Raw genomic sequence first — 16201 nt, 5'->3', positions numbered from 1 at the left:
GCAGTCAGAGAGGTAGGGGGAGAACCAGGAGAAAGCAGTTTCTTTGAGGCCTTTAGAATGGAGCATAGTGAGGAGGAGCTGGTGATCTACAGTGTCAATGTTGCAGAGAGAACCAGAAGAAACAGCAGGAAGTAGTGGCCATTAGATTTAACTGTTAGTAGATTGTTAGAGACTTTGTAAGGGCAGTTTTAGTAGAGTGTAAGGGTACCGTCTCACTGTGGCATTTTGGTCGCTACGACGGTACGATCCGTGACGTTCCAGCGATATGCATACGATATCGCTGTGTCTGACACGCAGCAGCGATCAGGGACCCCGCTGAGAATCGTACGTCGTAGCAGATCGTTTGGAACTTTATTTCGGCGCTGGATCTCCTGCTGTCATCGCTGGATCGGTGTGTGTGACACCGATCCAGCGATGTGTTCGCTTGTAACCAGGGTAAACATTGGGTTACTAAGCGCAGGGCCGCGCTTAGTAACCCGATGTTTACCCTGGTTACCATCGTAAATGTAAAAAAAACCAAACCGTACATACTCACATTCCGGTGTCACGTCCCTCGCCGTCTGCTTCCCGCACTGACTGTGAGTGCCGGCCGTAAAGCACAGCACAGCGGTGACGTCACCGCTGCGCTCTGCTTTTACTTTACGGCCGGCACTCACAGTCAGTGCGGGAAGCAGACGGCGAGGGACGTGACACCGGAATGTGAGTCTGTACGGTTTTTTTTTTTTTGTACATTTACGATGGTAACCAGGGTAAACATCGGGTTACTAAGCGCGGCCCTGCGCTTAGTAACCCGATGTTTACCCTGGTTACCCGGGCACTTCGGCATCGTTGGTCGCTGGAGAGCTGTCTGTGTGACAGCTCTCCAGCGACCACACAACGACTTACCAACGATCACGGCCAGGTCGTATCGCTGGTCGTGATCGTTGGTAAATCGTTTAGTCTAACGGTACCCTAAGGAACGAAAACCAGATTGTAAAGGATCAAGGAGAGTGTTACCTGAGACATGGCAGATTAGACGGGATTGGACGAAATGTTCAGAAGATCCGAGATGAAGGGAAAATTAGAGACAGGTCTGTTGTTAACTGACAGTTGGGGAAAGGGACTGAAGAAGATGTGAGGGAATAGGGTCACAGGTGCAGGTAGTAGGTAGGGCGAGAAGATGCAAGGAGCCTGGTCACTTCTTCCATGATTGTTCAAAGACTGGAAGCAGTGCGGGAGGGAGGAAAATGCATGATATTAAGGGATTGGGAGAAAATTTCTTGTTGGATACGGTCGATTAAATAATTGGCCAGATTGTCAGCGTGGAGGTCGGTGGGGGGGAACTGTACTCTTGGATTGAGGAGAGAATGAAAAGTGTCAATCGTGATCACCGGGAAAGACAACATCACTGGTTTAGTGTTGGTCTGGTAACGTGGGTATTTTTTATTTTATATGGAGCACTTAAGCATTTAAGAAAGAAGGGGGTTGTCAAATAGTGGAAAATCCGTTTTAATATAACAAAGTTGAACAGTTCATGAAAAAGTAAGGCCTTTTTTTTTCTCCTTGATTGAGTGTTAGGGTGGTTCAGTTCTTGAAGTCAGGAGCCCCATTGTATACGGTTGCACCCGTACACGTGTAGAGTATTTACTGTTTAAACAAATCCTATTTCTTATCTCCTTTTCATTAAACTGGTCCCCAGAGTGTTTTATGGAGCTGCTTGTTTTTTCAGTGACTAAGCAAATAATAAAACTGTAATACTTTTATTTTCCATGCATATAGCAGCTTAATTCTGCAAATTGCCCTACTTTAGCTATCTGTTTCCCTATTTAAAAAATCTGCTCATGTAATTAAAAATAACAATGGATGCATTGCGTAGAACAGCTGCACACAATGGCTGCATTACCTGGCATATAATGAAGAATAAACATTCTGCTCCTGAGAAAATGAATTTAGTAAGGAACAACCTGGTGAATGAAGGCAGTAAATCTTGGATAAATAGATGTGCTGTGACACACATTAGCCGAAGCTTGGATTTGAGACCTTTTTATTGACCTGAAATGGCTTGTCGTCTTGATGAAGTCTTACTGGGACATTAAGGAGGAGATAGAAAGATTGGACATTATTTTCTCTCTTTTTGGTTTCTGCCTTTGTTTAGTCACTTAGGGAAATTGAGGACACGTTACGCAAAGCATGTTAGATGCATGCAAATATGCAGCATACAAACTATATGCATATATAGTACATGGTAACAGGTAGTCTATTTCTCTACCCTTTCATTAATGACATGCTCATTATCCTGAAGGAAAGCCACAGACTATGTCGGCCATATTTCCGAGTCCATGTATGGATCTCAATGTCCAGACCGACTGTGGGTCTCCTGACCCGAACTTAGTGTGATAGGCATTTATGAATCTAAGTTTGGGTCAGGACACCCGCGGTCAGTCCGGACTTTGTGGCCGATATACGGAACTTGAAATACAGCCATCTGACCCCAGCCTTAGTCTACGGATTTCACCCTTTTTAGTTAATAGGATGAAATCTGCTGCACTCTATAGCAAAATGTGGCATATTCACGGACTTGCTTCATTTACCATTTCAGTGAGTTGTAATGGTTAGTGTTTTTTTTTTTTACCCTTTATAAATAGTAGTTGATACATGCAATAAAATAGGATACGATAACAATGTTATCATGTTTTGTATTTTCATGCAATTTTATTTTTGAATGGATCAGTGGTTATGGATTCCTACTATTCTAGTCCATCTATATGGGACTGACACCGTAGCCAAGTACAGTGCTTAATTATTGTAGTCCTATAATTTTTGAAGCTGCATGCGTAGCTGTCTAATCCAAATGGTTATCATTGGATAGGTGATAACTTCAATCGCACATACATTAATAAATCCCCTATAAGGTCACCGTACGGCCTACCCCTGCTGTGACCTGAGTGGGGTAAGCATCCTGTGCAGTGTATGTGTAAGAATACAATCACATTTTCCATAGAAACTGTTGTGTCTCTTGTTCTGATTCTTGAGGTTAAAGATTAAAGGTGAGAAGGGGTAGGTTTTCATCCTCTTGCCGTGTAGTACCAGATGACGGCTTTCTCATCCTACTACAAGTCAATCAATGTTCCCGGTCTCCTACACATGTATTCCTATCTGAAGATGGAGCCTTGTAATATGGCGTACAGAACTAAACAGTTTCATCTGGTGTTGATCCAAATTTCCCCTCATATTTCCAACTCCCTCCTTCAGCGGCTCATGAGATTGTGTGCAAACACTGACGCTCTGAGTCATTGCCCTGAACTTTATCTAAAAGCGCAGGATGATTGTGTGATATCTGCTTTTTACAAGCCGTATAATAGACTTCCTGATATCCGCGTGTACTGCTGACTGTTTTCTATGAAGGTTACCGTAATGGTCTGTGGCCACATGTTACATTTTATTTTTATGATGTATGAATATCATGAGCTATATTTGTGGTAGCATTAAAGTAGATATTTGATCACGGCCACATATTATGGGTGCATTTACACTGGCCGATAATTGGGAATTCGTGCTTCTAGTAATGCTCATTTCCCAATAATTGAGCATTATAAACAGGCTGCCAGTCACTAAACAAGCAACGTACTTTAAACAGGTGAAATGTTTTCTAAGCTAAGGGAGAGACACAACATACGCCGTACATGTACGGAGCATGTTGTAACAGGGTTAAAGACTCACCCACACTATCACTTGTTCACCAATTTATTTAAAAAAAATCCTATGCAGGTTCGCCGTAATCCACTGAATCCAATGTAGTCCAGAAATAGATGCCTGAAAAAACATAAGACAGAAACACAGGAGAGTCCCTCATTCATCAATTTATTTCCAAAAATGTTCCAATTTTTTAGCTATTTAATCTCTCTATTCTGACGATTCTGGCTGTGAATTCACTGTACTTGGCTGATGATATTTTGTGGTTCCTTTTGAGATCTGTGCATAAAAATCGTGGCATACGTATGGTTCGTGTAACGTCCAATTTTTTTTCTCACACCCATTAACTTGCATTGGCGAGTGTGATCTGATTCTCGCTTCCACTTTTTTTTTCTCAGTCTGATTAGAGCTGATGAAAAAAATTGCAGATGATCTCTGACCGAAAAAACATTGGTCGGAGTTCAGTGCGATGTTTTCTCGCATTGCACTCGTCTGATTTCTACACTCGTGTGAGCGAGCCCTTAGAGTAAGATCCCTACACCAAGGAGCGCCATACCTTTTTAGTTTAAGCATTTGTTGGATTGTTTTGAAGAATTGTTTTTATGCAGATTAGAAGCATGAATCGCCTTGGGTGAGGCCGTGCAATCCATATCACCCTTTCGCTAACGGTTTAGAAGGCTATAGGTCACCACTGTCAAGTCAATACCATAAAGGGCAGAGCTAGCTAGTGAATTTATTGGAAAAGGGTCTTTGCGACCACTAAACCCTGACCGCACTACTCTGGAGCAGCTCTTTTGCTTCTGAGCATAAAGAATGATTTCTCCAAATGATCAGTGGTAGATTTTTAAACTAGAGCTACCACCCCTCTTAGTGTACAATCCCCCTACAAGGACTTTTCCTTACTTTATTACGGATTTCTGAGCAGACAGACACCCTCTAAGGCCATGTTCACACTTTGCGGTTTTTACCGCGGAACCGCGGCGATTTTGATGCTGCGGGTCCGCAGCAGTTTGCATAGCGTTTCCATTTACATGTAAACCCTATGGAAACCGCAAACCGCTGTGCACATGCTGCGGGAAAAAACGCGCAGAAACGCAGCGGTTTAAAACCCGCAGCATGTCACTTCTTTGTGCAGAATCGCTGCGATTCTGCACCCATAGGAATGCATTGAACCGCTTACTTCCCGCATGGGGCTGTGCCCACGTTGCGGGAAGTAAGCGGTTAATGTGCGGGTGGTACCCGGGGTGGAGGAGAGGAGACTCTCCTCCAGGCCCTGGGAACCATATTTGGGGTAAAAGAAAGAATAAAAATAAAAAATCATGTTATACTCACCTCTCAGCGCTGCACGCGGCCGTCCGGTCAGAGTTGCTGTGCGAACAGGACCTGTGGTGACGTCGCGGTCACATGACCGTAATGACGCCCGGGTCACATGACCGTGACGTCACGAAGGTCCTTCTCGGCACAGCATCTTTGGAACCGGAGCGCCGCGTGCAGCGCCCAGGAGATCCGGACATCGGAGGGTGAGTATAACCAATTTTTATTATTTTAACATTACTATTGATGCTGCATATTGCTGCATATGCAGCATCAATAGTATAGGCGGAAACCCGCTGCGGGAGAACCCACAGAGGGATGCCGCAAAGTGTGAACATGGCCTAACAATTAATCTCCCTCATTGTTAGACCTGAGTAGTCCTAGCGCTACAGAATAACAACAGAAATACCAAAACACATTGGATTGTTCACAAATTTTAAAGAAAAAATAGTTAACGGTAAAGAGGTGATTAGGCTACGTTCACATTTGCGTTGTGCGCCGCAGCGTCGGCGCCGCAGCGCACAACGCAAACAAAAACGCGGCAAAACGCACGCTAAAACGCTGCGTTTTGCGCCGCATGCGTCGTTTTTGGCCGAAAGTTGGACGCAAAAAAAATGCAACTTGATGCGTTTCTTGCGTCCAACGCTTGCGGCCATGCGGCGCAAAACGCAGCACAACGCATGTCCATGCGCCCCCATGTTAAATATAGGGGCGCATGACGCATGCGGCGCCGCTGCGGCGCCCGACGCTGCGGCGCTGACCGCAAATGTGAACGTAGCCTTACAAAAATACCCAGAACTCAATACTCCTGTTTTTAGTTGTACTCCGCTTCTGTACTGAGTCTCTGGTGGTCCCTTACAGCTTTTGGGTACATTACTGACATTATGTACATACACATGAATGCTACAGCTAATAGTGGGCCCAACTGGATCCATGTCAGCATGTCCACTGACTCATCATTGCAGGACAGTGGAGGGATTGAACAGGTAAAGGTTTTGTTTTTAATACATTTTATCCCATCTCCTGCTGTCAGCCTAATCTCCAGAAGTCCCAGACAAACCCTTAAGGTATACAGGTTGGATTGTAGCCCCACATATTAATGCACCGTTGAAATGCCGTGACAAGTTTAATTTTCCATTATTGGTTGTCACTTTGGCAGTTGAGCATAGGAATTGATCAGCGATTTCCAATCTAGGCATCCAGCATTTTATTTTTTTTTTAATCAAATAATTTTTAGTGAAATACGGTACTCCAAATACAGATTTTCCATCTTTCAAATAACATGAATAGCTTACTAATTCCATAGTATAAAACAAAGTATCTCAACTTCAATTCCCTAACCTACCCTAAACCCAAATCCCAACATTCCAGAGAGGACCATTTTCATTTTCAGAGCAGTTCTAGAATAAGTGAGTATGAAGTTCATAGAAGGGGGAAGGAAAAAAGAGGACCAACAGTGAAGAGATAGTATCATAAAGATTCTCTCTCTAATTAGGTTTGTTAGCAGCCCTGGAGTATCCAACCAAGGACTCCATATATTTTCAAATTTGTGAATAGAGTTGTGTTTATGATTCTATAATCTGGTGAGAAAAGAGTATTTATCCTTCATTGTAGTTCTCCCATAGATGGAGGTTGTGTGTCTAATCGATGAAATGCAAGAAGTTTAGGTGCTTTAGATCCACTCCATCTTCAAATAATCGCAATATACAGGTCCTTCTCAAAAAATTAGCATATAGTGTTAAATTTCATTATTTACCATAATGTAATGATTACAATTAAACTTTCATATATTATAGATTCATTATCCACCAACTGAAATTTGTCAGGTCTTTTATTGTTTTAATACTGATGATTTTGGCATACAACTCCTGAAAACCCAAAAAACCTGTCTCAATAAATTAACATATCAAGAAAAGGTTCTCTAAACGACCTATTACCCTAATCTTCTGAATCAACTAATTAACTCTAAACACATGCAAAAGATACCTGAGGCTTTTAAAAACTCCCTGCCTGGTTCATTACTCAAAACCCCCATCATGGGTAAGACTAGCGACCTGACAGATGTCAAGAAGGCCATCATTGACACCCTCAAGCAAGAGGGTAAGACCCAGAAAGAAATTTCTCAACAAATAGGCTGTTCCCAGAGTGCTGTATCAAGGCACCTCAATGGTAAGTCTGTTGGAAGGAAACAATGTGGCAGAAAACGCTGTACAACGAGAAGAGGTGACCGGACCCTGAGGAAGATTGTGGACTGAGTCTGGTGTGGAAACATCCAGAGCCACCGTGCACAGGCGTGTGCAGGAAATGGGCTACAGGTGCCGCATTCCCCAGGTAAAGCCACTTTTGAACCATAAACAGCGGCAGAAGCGCCTGACCTGGGCTACAGAGAAGCAGCACTGGACTGTTGCTAAGTGGTCCCAAGTACTTTTTTCTGATGAAAGCAAATTTTGCATGTCATTCGGAAATCAAGGTGCCAGAGTCTGGAGGAAGACTGGGGAGAAGGAAATGCCAAAATGCCTGAAGTCCAGTGTCAAGTACCCACAGTCAGTGATGGTGTGGGGTGCCATGTCAGCTGCTGGTGTTGGTCCACTGTGTTTCATCAAGGGCAGGGTCAATGCAGCTAGCTATCAGGAGATTTTGGAGCACTTCATGCTTCCATCGGCTGAAATGCTTTATGGAGATGAAGATTTCATTTTTCAGCACGACCTGGCACCTGCTCACAGTGCCAAAACCACTGGTAAATGGTTTACTGACCATGGTATTACTGTGCTCAATTGGCCTGCCAACTCTCCTGACCTGAACCCCATAGAGAATCTGTGGGATATTGTGAAGAGAAAGTTGAGAGACGCAAGACCCAACACTCTGGATGAGCTTAAGGCCGCTATTGAAGCATCCTGGGCCTCCATAACATCTCAGCAGTGTCACAGGCTGATTGCCTCCATGCCACGCCGCATTGAAGCAGTCATTTCTGCCAAAGGATTCCCGACCAAGTATTGAGTGCATAACTGAACATTATTATTTGATGGTTTTTTTGTTTGGTATTAAAAAACACTTTTATTTGATTGGACAGGTGAAATATGCTAATTTATTGAGACAGGTTTTTTGGGTTTTCAGGAGTTGTATGCCAAAATCATCAGTATTAAAACAATAAAAGACCTGACAAATTTCAGTTGGTGGATAATGAATCTATAATATATGAAAGTTTAATTGTAATCATTACATTATGGTAAATAATGAAATTTAACACTATATGCTAATTTTTTGAGAAGGACCTGTACATATACGGGGACTGTTAACAATTTTACTCCACACAACTTTTCAATCAAGGAGATGACCTCATTCCAAAATGTGGAAATGTACATAGGCCCATCATATGCATCAAATATGCCTCATTCCACACCTAGGATATAGCCATGATGTCTAAAAAGCTTGGAGTTTTGTATACCCTGTAAATGAAATATAGTTGAGAGAGCCTTTGGGTCTCCCAGGGAGATAATTTGGGAACAGTTCCTAGAATGTCTGCATTGCTCCATCAGTATAGGGCCTACATCCACCTCCCATTTAGCTTTATGTCAGTGGGTAATTATTCAGTTGGGATGACAATAGGCACTTATAAATGGTAGAAGTTAAATCCTTTGTATAACATGTAGAAGCAATAGTATCTATTGGGGGATGATGTTGTATACTAATATCCATCAGACTCAATTGAGCATATCGGATTGATAGGTATTGGTAAAAATTATGTGATAATTTGAATTCCTAATGGAGCTGCTGAAAACTTTTAAGGACAGCGTTTGTAAATAATAGTTCTATCGATCAGATCCCTTTTTGCTCACAATCAGAAAAGCCCTTTAACTTTTGATACTTCACCCATATTGAGATCACACCATAGTGGTGTGTTTGTTGAATCCCTTAATGCCTATAATTTTCTTTCCTCTGTCCCACACTTTGTACACTAACGCCAATGTGGGAGTAAGAGGATTCCCTTCAGGAGCAATCCCAGACTCGAGAAGACAGAGGTGAGGCCCATTTCATATTCTGTAAAATTAGAGCACCCGCCTTGCCCATGTCATCTCTACTTCCCTACTATTTTGAGAATGCTGTTTACGCCATATGAACATGGTTTGTACTTTACAATATATGAGGGGATGGAGCCAACAAGGAGCGTCGTATAGCACATATGCCAATCGTGGCATAAGGATAATCATTGATAAGATTTCTTCTATCTGTAACAGATAGAGAGGGTTTGGACAGGTTTGGACATGCATTCACCTTAGTTCTAAATTTATCTAACAAAGGCTCTGTTTAATGTTCCATATTTTTTAGGCTTAGTACTGACAGTTATTCCCAAGTATTGAAACTTGTCTACAATTTGTAACTGAGATTGTTCCGCTATTGGAGAATGGGGCAGAGGATCTACGGACATGAGGACAGATTTATTCCAGTTGATAAGACTTCGGAAGGTTCTCAGGTTTATCATTGATTATTGGGCTGATTGAAGGTGTTGCATTATATAAAATAAGCAGCATATTAGCTGCTTAGTGACTCGCTCGCCTTTCTATTTCTCCACATTTAACCCAGTAAAATCTCTTGACTCTTAAGCGATATGCCAAGGGTTCAATGGTTAGGGCAAAGAGGGCAAAAACTGACAGACCCTGTCCAGTGCCCCACCTCTGTAATTTAAATGTCTGAGTTGGCCATTCACTAAAATTTTAGTAACTGAGGAGTTGTATAACAGCTGGGTGAAAGCAATGTAGTAAGGACCAATGTCATCTTTTTCAAAAACTGCCCACAGGTAACTCCTTTGTTCACTGTGAAAATCTTTGGCAGTGTCTAAGCTCTTGTGCCATCCTCACTTTGATCTTATTTGCAGGGTTGGACTGGCCCACCAGAGTACTGGAGAATCCTCCGGTGGGCTCTGGCTTCTTCCTCCGGTGGGCCCAATGTTCTCCAGTCTGACACTGTGTTTAGGAATAGGCGTCTGATTGATAGCGGTAGATGCATTTGTCATAAGTCCAGATTGATCTCATGTACTACTTCTCAAATAACTTTAATCAATATATTAGCTAAAACCTAAGCTAGTAGTTTAATATCAACTTGGAGTAGAGATACTGACCTGTATAATCAGGTTTTGACATCTGTCCCGGGCTTTCAGTCTTAAAACTTTTATGGTTCATTCAGAAAATCTGGTAGGGATCCCCTTTCTAGTGCTTTCTTAAAGACATCTAAGGCTACTTTCACGCTAGTCCGTCGGTACGGGCCTTCGCAAACCGTCGGCCCGACGTACCGATGGACAGTGTGTTAATGTAGCACAACGGAGGCAGCGGATGCAGTTTTACAACGCATCCGCTGCCCCATTGTGAGTTTCGGGGAGGAGAGGGCGGAGTTTCAGCCGTGCATGCGTGGTCGAAAATGGCGGACACGATGCACAAAAAAAGTTACATGGAACTTTTTTTGTGCCGACGGTCAGCCAAAACACGACGCATCCGTCGCACGACGGATGCGACGTGTGGCAATCGGTCGCTATGCGTTGCTAATGCAAGTGTATGGAGAAAAAACGCATCGTGCGGGCTACTTTGCAAGATGCTTTTTTTCTCCAAAACAACGCATTGTGACGTTCGCCTAAGAGTTTTGGCAAGACTTTATTTTGATAAAGTTTTCCTGGGAGACCATCGGCACCAGATGCTTTCTCATTTTGCAATGTTTGTAATGCATCTAGTTCAGAGGTATCAAACTCTGCTGAATATATGTGCCGCATATAGAAAGAAAATTAAATTTGGGGGGCCACAATCTTTGAAGGACAAAGTGACATTTTTAATTATACTATTTTTTTTTTGTATACACCTTTTGAACATTTTTGCCGTATTTTATTTTATTTTTTAGAGCTTGGGTTGTTATAGATGTGGTGATAACAAATGTGCACCTATATTGTAGTTATGTCCCCATCCAGGTCCCCATATTTAGGTTGTGCCATGTCCCCATATTGTAGATTTGTCCCCCTCCAAGGTCTTTTATTATAGTTATGTCCCCATATCCAGGTCCCCATATTGTAGTTATGCCCCTATATTGTAGTTATGTCCCCATCCAGATCCTCATATTGTAGATATGTCCCCATATTGTAGTTATAATAATAATAATAATCTATTTATTTAGCTCCAACAAATTCCGCAGCGCTTCACAGTGTTTGCACACATTATCATCGCTGGCCCCGATGGGGCTCTCAATCTAAATTTCCTATCAGTATGTCTTTTGAGTGTGGGAGGAAACCGGAGTACCTGGAGGAAACCCAAACAAACATGGGGAGAACATACAAACTCCTTGCAGATGTTGTCTTTGGTGGTATTTGAACCCAGGACTCCAACGCTGCAGTGCTAACCACTTAGCCACCATTCCCCATCCAGGTCCCCACATTGTAGTTATGTCCCCATCCATACGTCCAGGTCGCCTGATACTTAATGACCTTGGATGTATCGACATGTCATGGCGTTCACTTGGGCACAGGGGCTCTGCATGCTTGATAGTTGCCAAGTGTTGCTGCTTTTGACAGGTGACACCTGCCACTAAGTGCCAGGAGCGGTGCTGTACCACTCCCAAAACTTAAATCCCCTAAATGCTTTGATCGATATTAAACATGCGCACACATACAGTACATACATCTACAAAACAATTTGTGAACTGCTGGGGTTTGTTCATTCTGCCTTCCAAAAATTGAGAGGGATCAAAAAGTCATGTCTCCAAAAATGGTACCAGTAAAAACGTCAACTATTCCTGCAAAAAGCAAGCATTCACGTGACTCTGTCGGCCAAAATATGGAAAAATTGTAGCTTTCAAAATATTGCGAAAAATACGTCTTTTAGTGTGTGACAGCTGCCAAACATAAAATGCTGTTATATCGACCAGAAGAATAAATTAGCTTAATCACTTATAGCGCACAAGGAACATTTTATAAAATCAAACCGATTATTCACCTGCTGTTAAATTGTTCATTCTGACTCCCAAAGATCTCAGTAAGGCCGGAGACACACTGGTGCGAGATACGGCCGAGTCTCGCTGGTTAAAAGCAAGCTGTGGCACCTGTACTCCGGAGCGGAGCGTGCAGCTGCATAGCAATACATGGAGCCGCACGCTCCGCTCCGGAGTGCCGGTGCCACAGCTTGCTTTTAACCAGCGAGACTCGGCCGTATCTCGCACCAGTGTGTCTCCGGCCTAAGGCTTGGCTCACATTTATCCTGAGCTCTTACATCGGGGTTTCGGTGTAAATCTCTGAAATACGTGATTCAGATGGAACGCCTTGCAGAATATTCCCTAAAATGAGGCAGATGGAGTCAGTGTGGATGCCGCCTGACCTGTGATCCAGTGTTGTCCGTCTTTTTAGGAGTGCATAAAAGTGCCGTCAGCCACTGTTTTGTGCATTTCTGAAAAGGACAATACTGAACAGAGGCCAGTGGGAATTTAGAGTACTGTAACTCTGCTGTCTCATTATAGTGAGTGGCTCACTCAGAGGTTTCATCTGAATCGCGTCACTCGGAGACTTAGATGGAAACCCCAATATATGTGCTCAGCGAACATTATGTAAAATGTTCTTAACAAAAGCTTCAAATACAATCTACAAGAAAAGCAAGTCCCCACTCAGGTCTGTCATCTGTCAATGGAAATATATGGGCTTCTGCGCACCACAGTGTGCCTAAACCGCAATTAGCGTCCACATGTTTGGCATTTCTTTAGGGTGCATGTCTCAAGAAGCACGAGCTGGGAAAAACATACTGGTCACTGCAACAGCACTTTACAATTTTCACTCCACAGCATTAACTGATGCTTGTTTCTGCAAAACACCCGTTAAGTAAAAATCGTCACCTCACCTGTAGATAAGTTCCTAAAGGGGTATAATAATCAAAATGGGGTCACGTGAGGGGGGGGGGGGGTTCTGCTCTTTAGCGTCTAGAGGTTCTATATAATTATATAAATATACACCATACAAGGTACCATAGGTGTAGAAGTGCCACAGAGACCAATACTGCTACGCATGTCTCATAAAGGTGCACCTACAGGACACTCCCAAGCATATTATGGAACATGAGAAAAAATGGGGATATAGTCCAATGTGATCACAAATTACAAATTTATTAGAATATTGACATTACAAATAAATAAATGGAAGTACTAGGATCAGGTAATCGAAATGGACAATGTGTCCTGACCACCAATGATCTTATTATTTGGGGTACAGAAAGTGCAAAAGTGCCGCAAAAAAACCAACCCATTCAGTCCAATTAAATGATATATAGTAAAAATCCACGTGTCATGATGGTTATAGTAAACCACACGCTATACCAAAAGTGGGGACAGGGTTGTACGCTCACATATGTGTTTACCCATAACTTTGCTGAGTCAGGACCTGTGTCCACGCCGTCACCGACGAGCGTTTCGCCTCTTTATCAAGGTGCGGTGATGTGTTGTGTGTCTGACCGCCCTTAAATATCCTCATCATTCTGTGTCCATCTCAATGGCGCATGTGTGTGGATCCATGCGCCGGTGATTGCATTACTTCCGGCAAGTTGTGTCAGACATGCGAGCCAGGAAGACATCATTAGACGTCACTGACACGCACACGTCAGCACCCAGCGCCATCGGCAATGCCCCGGAATGCACGGACCCCAGACATGCGCACATGAACACGGAGGAGGTACTCCATCGGACGGGAAGGTTGTAACTAGATCTAATCACACAAATATATCAGGGGCTACAAATCAATGATCGTAATAATAAGGGACACCTAATCAGGATAAAGTGCATTGTGCATATAGTGACATAATACAGTGTATACTGAAAAAACTCACATACAATTAATAATAAGTACGTGCTATAAAGTGACATTACATAATATACATTCATAATTTAACAAAAATTATATGTATAATAATGAAGGATAATAATAAATAGTGAAACATATTTATATAATGTACAATAATAGTAAATATAATAATAATCATAATTAATAATACTACAATTATCACAGTGTTATCTGATTGATGTTCACATGCGCTGATTCGTTTCTGATAAGGGGCTCCGGAACGGTCCAGTAGATCTCAATTACATGACAATTCATCCATGTTTAAATATGAAAAATACAATAAAAACTATATAGAGGAAAAGAAAAAACAAATTAATTCAAAAAGACACACAAAAACACACAGAAGACAAATTAAAAAAGGCAAAACAGGGAAATCAATTCATAAATATGAACTGAAGCTCAACTGCTCATTGAGACCTGCCGGTGCCATCGTGTCAAGTGTCACGATCCACCGACATTCTCTCTGAGCAAGCAGGCACCCCATATCACCACCACGAATACCAGAATGAATTTTATCAATACCCCAAGTCCGGAGACTCCCCGAATTGCATTTGTTTCAACCGAAAATGTTTTGGAATCGGTTTTAGGGTACTTATGTCCTCCACATCCCGAGCAGCCTCAATGTCCCTCACGTGTTCTCGAATACGTACGCGTAATTCACGTGATGTGAGCCCAATATAAATGAGCCCACAAGGACAAACTGCGTAATACACCACAAACGTGGTGTTTCATGTGATGTAATCTTTGATTCTAAATTCCTTCCGGCCATCGGAAGAGGTGAAGGATGTAGCATGCCTAAGATTTTTGCATGCGAGGCAGTCTCCGCAGGGGTAAAAACCTACTTGCGGTGTGTGTATTTTAAAAGGGTTAGATGTTTTGGCAATATAGTGACTCCTCACTAATATGTCCCTCAGATTATTGCTCCTTCTCGCTGTCATGAGAGGGCGATGTGGAAGGCATTTTTGAAGAATAGGGTCTGTTTTAAGAACAGACCAATGGTGATCAAGGATTGATCGCATCAGGTCCCATCTGTGGTTAAAATTAGATATAAACCTCAACTCACTATCCTTTCCTCCCCGGTTAGACACAGCACCCCTCCTTTCGTTCACCAACAAATCATCCCTAGAGGCTTTTTTTGCTCTTAAATAGCTCCGTTTAATACATCTTCTGCTGTATCCTCTATCAGAGAACCTCTCCCCAAGATCCAAAGCCTGCCTCTCAAATACGGTCTGAGTAGTGTAAATTCTCCGCACCCAGAGAAATTGTCCAACAGGTATGGACCTAACCATGGAACGCGGATGTGCGGAGGAGGCATGTAACAGGGCATTGACCGAAGTCTCCTTGCGATATAAATCAGTGTAAATATGGTACAGGATGATGGGTCTAAGACCTGCCGCTCCCCAGGTTCTTGGTTGGTTTAGGTACATTGACGATGTGCTTTTTATGTGGCAGGGCCCCGTCACTGAGCTGCATGACTTTGTCGGGACTGAACCGCAACAGCTCCAACATACACCTCACGTATGTATACCACCAGAAGGAAATTTCATTTTTGGACATCAGTCTTAGACCCATCATCCTGTACCATATTTACACTGATTTATATCGCAAGGAGACATCGGTCAATGCCCTGTTACATGCCTCCTCTGCACATCCGCGTTCCACGGTTAGGTCCATACCTGTTGGACAATTTCTCTGGGCGCGGAGAATTTACACTACTCAGACCGTATTTGAGAGGCAGGCTTTGGATCTTGGGGAGAGGTTCTCTGATAGAGGATACAGCAGAAGATGTATTAAACGGGGCTATTTAAGAGCAAAAAAAGCCTCTAGGGATGATTTGTTGGTGAACGAAAGGAGGGGTGCTGTGTCTAACCGGGAAGGAAAGGATAGTGAGTTGAGGTTTATATCTAATTTTAACCACAGATGGGACCTGATGCGATCAATCCTTGATCGCCATTGGTCTGTTCTTAAAACAGACCTTATTCTTCAAAAATGCCTTCCACATCGCCCTCTCATGACAGCAAGAAGGAGCAATAATCTGAGGGACATATTAGTGAGGAGTCACTATATTGCCAAAACATCTAACCCTTTTAAAATACACACACTGTGAGTAGGTTTTTACCCCTGCGGAGACTGCCTCGCATGCAAAAATCTTAGGCGTGCTACATCCTTCACCTCTTCCGATGGCCGGAAGGAATTTAAAATCAAAGATTACATCACATGCAACACCACGTTTGTGGTGTATTACGCAGTTTGTCCTTGTGGGCTCATTTATATTGGGCTCACATCACGTGAATTACGTGTACGTATTCGAGAACACGTGAGGGACATTGAGGCTGCTCGGGATGTGGAGGACATAAGTACCCT

At 42.8% G+C, this 16201-nt stretch overlaps 1 protein-coding gene and 1 long non-coding RNA gene across 5 annotated transcripts in view; one reads left to right on the top strand and one right to left on the bottom strand.

Annotated features, from left to right (window-relative positions):
• The window catches only part of LOC143773720 (uncharacterized), a 35802-nt gene extending 22306 nt beyond the window's left edge, over positions 1-13496 (bottom strand). The window contains exons 1-2 of the long non-coding RNA XR_013215331.1: positions 13359-13496; positions 3700-3792 (exon numbers count right to left, since the gene is read on the bottom strand). This is a non-coding gene — a long non-coding RNA (uncharacterized LOC143773720). The remainder of the gene's footprint in view (positions 1-3699; positions 3793-13358) is intronic.
• Positions 1-16201, top strand: part of OSBPL8 (oxysterol binding protein like 8) — a 365096-nt gene that overhangs the window by 43323 nt on the left and 305572 nt on the right. The gene's annotated exons all lie outside the window — the stretch shown is intronic.

The sequence above is a fragment of the Ranitomeya variabilis genome, chromosome 5 (assembly GCF_051348905.1).
Source record: "Ranitomeya variabilis isolate aRanVar5 chromosome 5, aRanVar5.hap1, whole genome shotgun sequence".
NCBI lineage: Eukaryota > Metazoa > Chordata > Amphibia > Anura > Dendrobatidae > Ranitomeya > Ranitomeya variabilis.
Note: the sequence above shows the minus strand (reverse complement) of the source record. Positions and strands in the feature narration are given on the sequence as shown.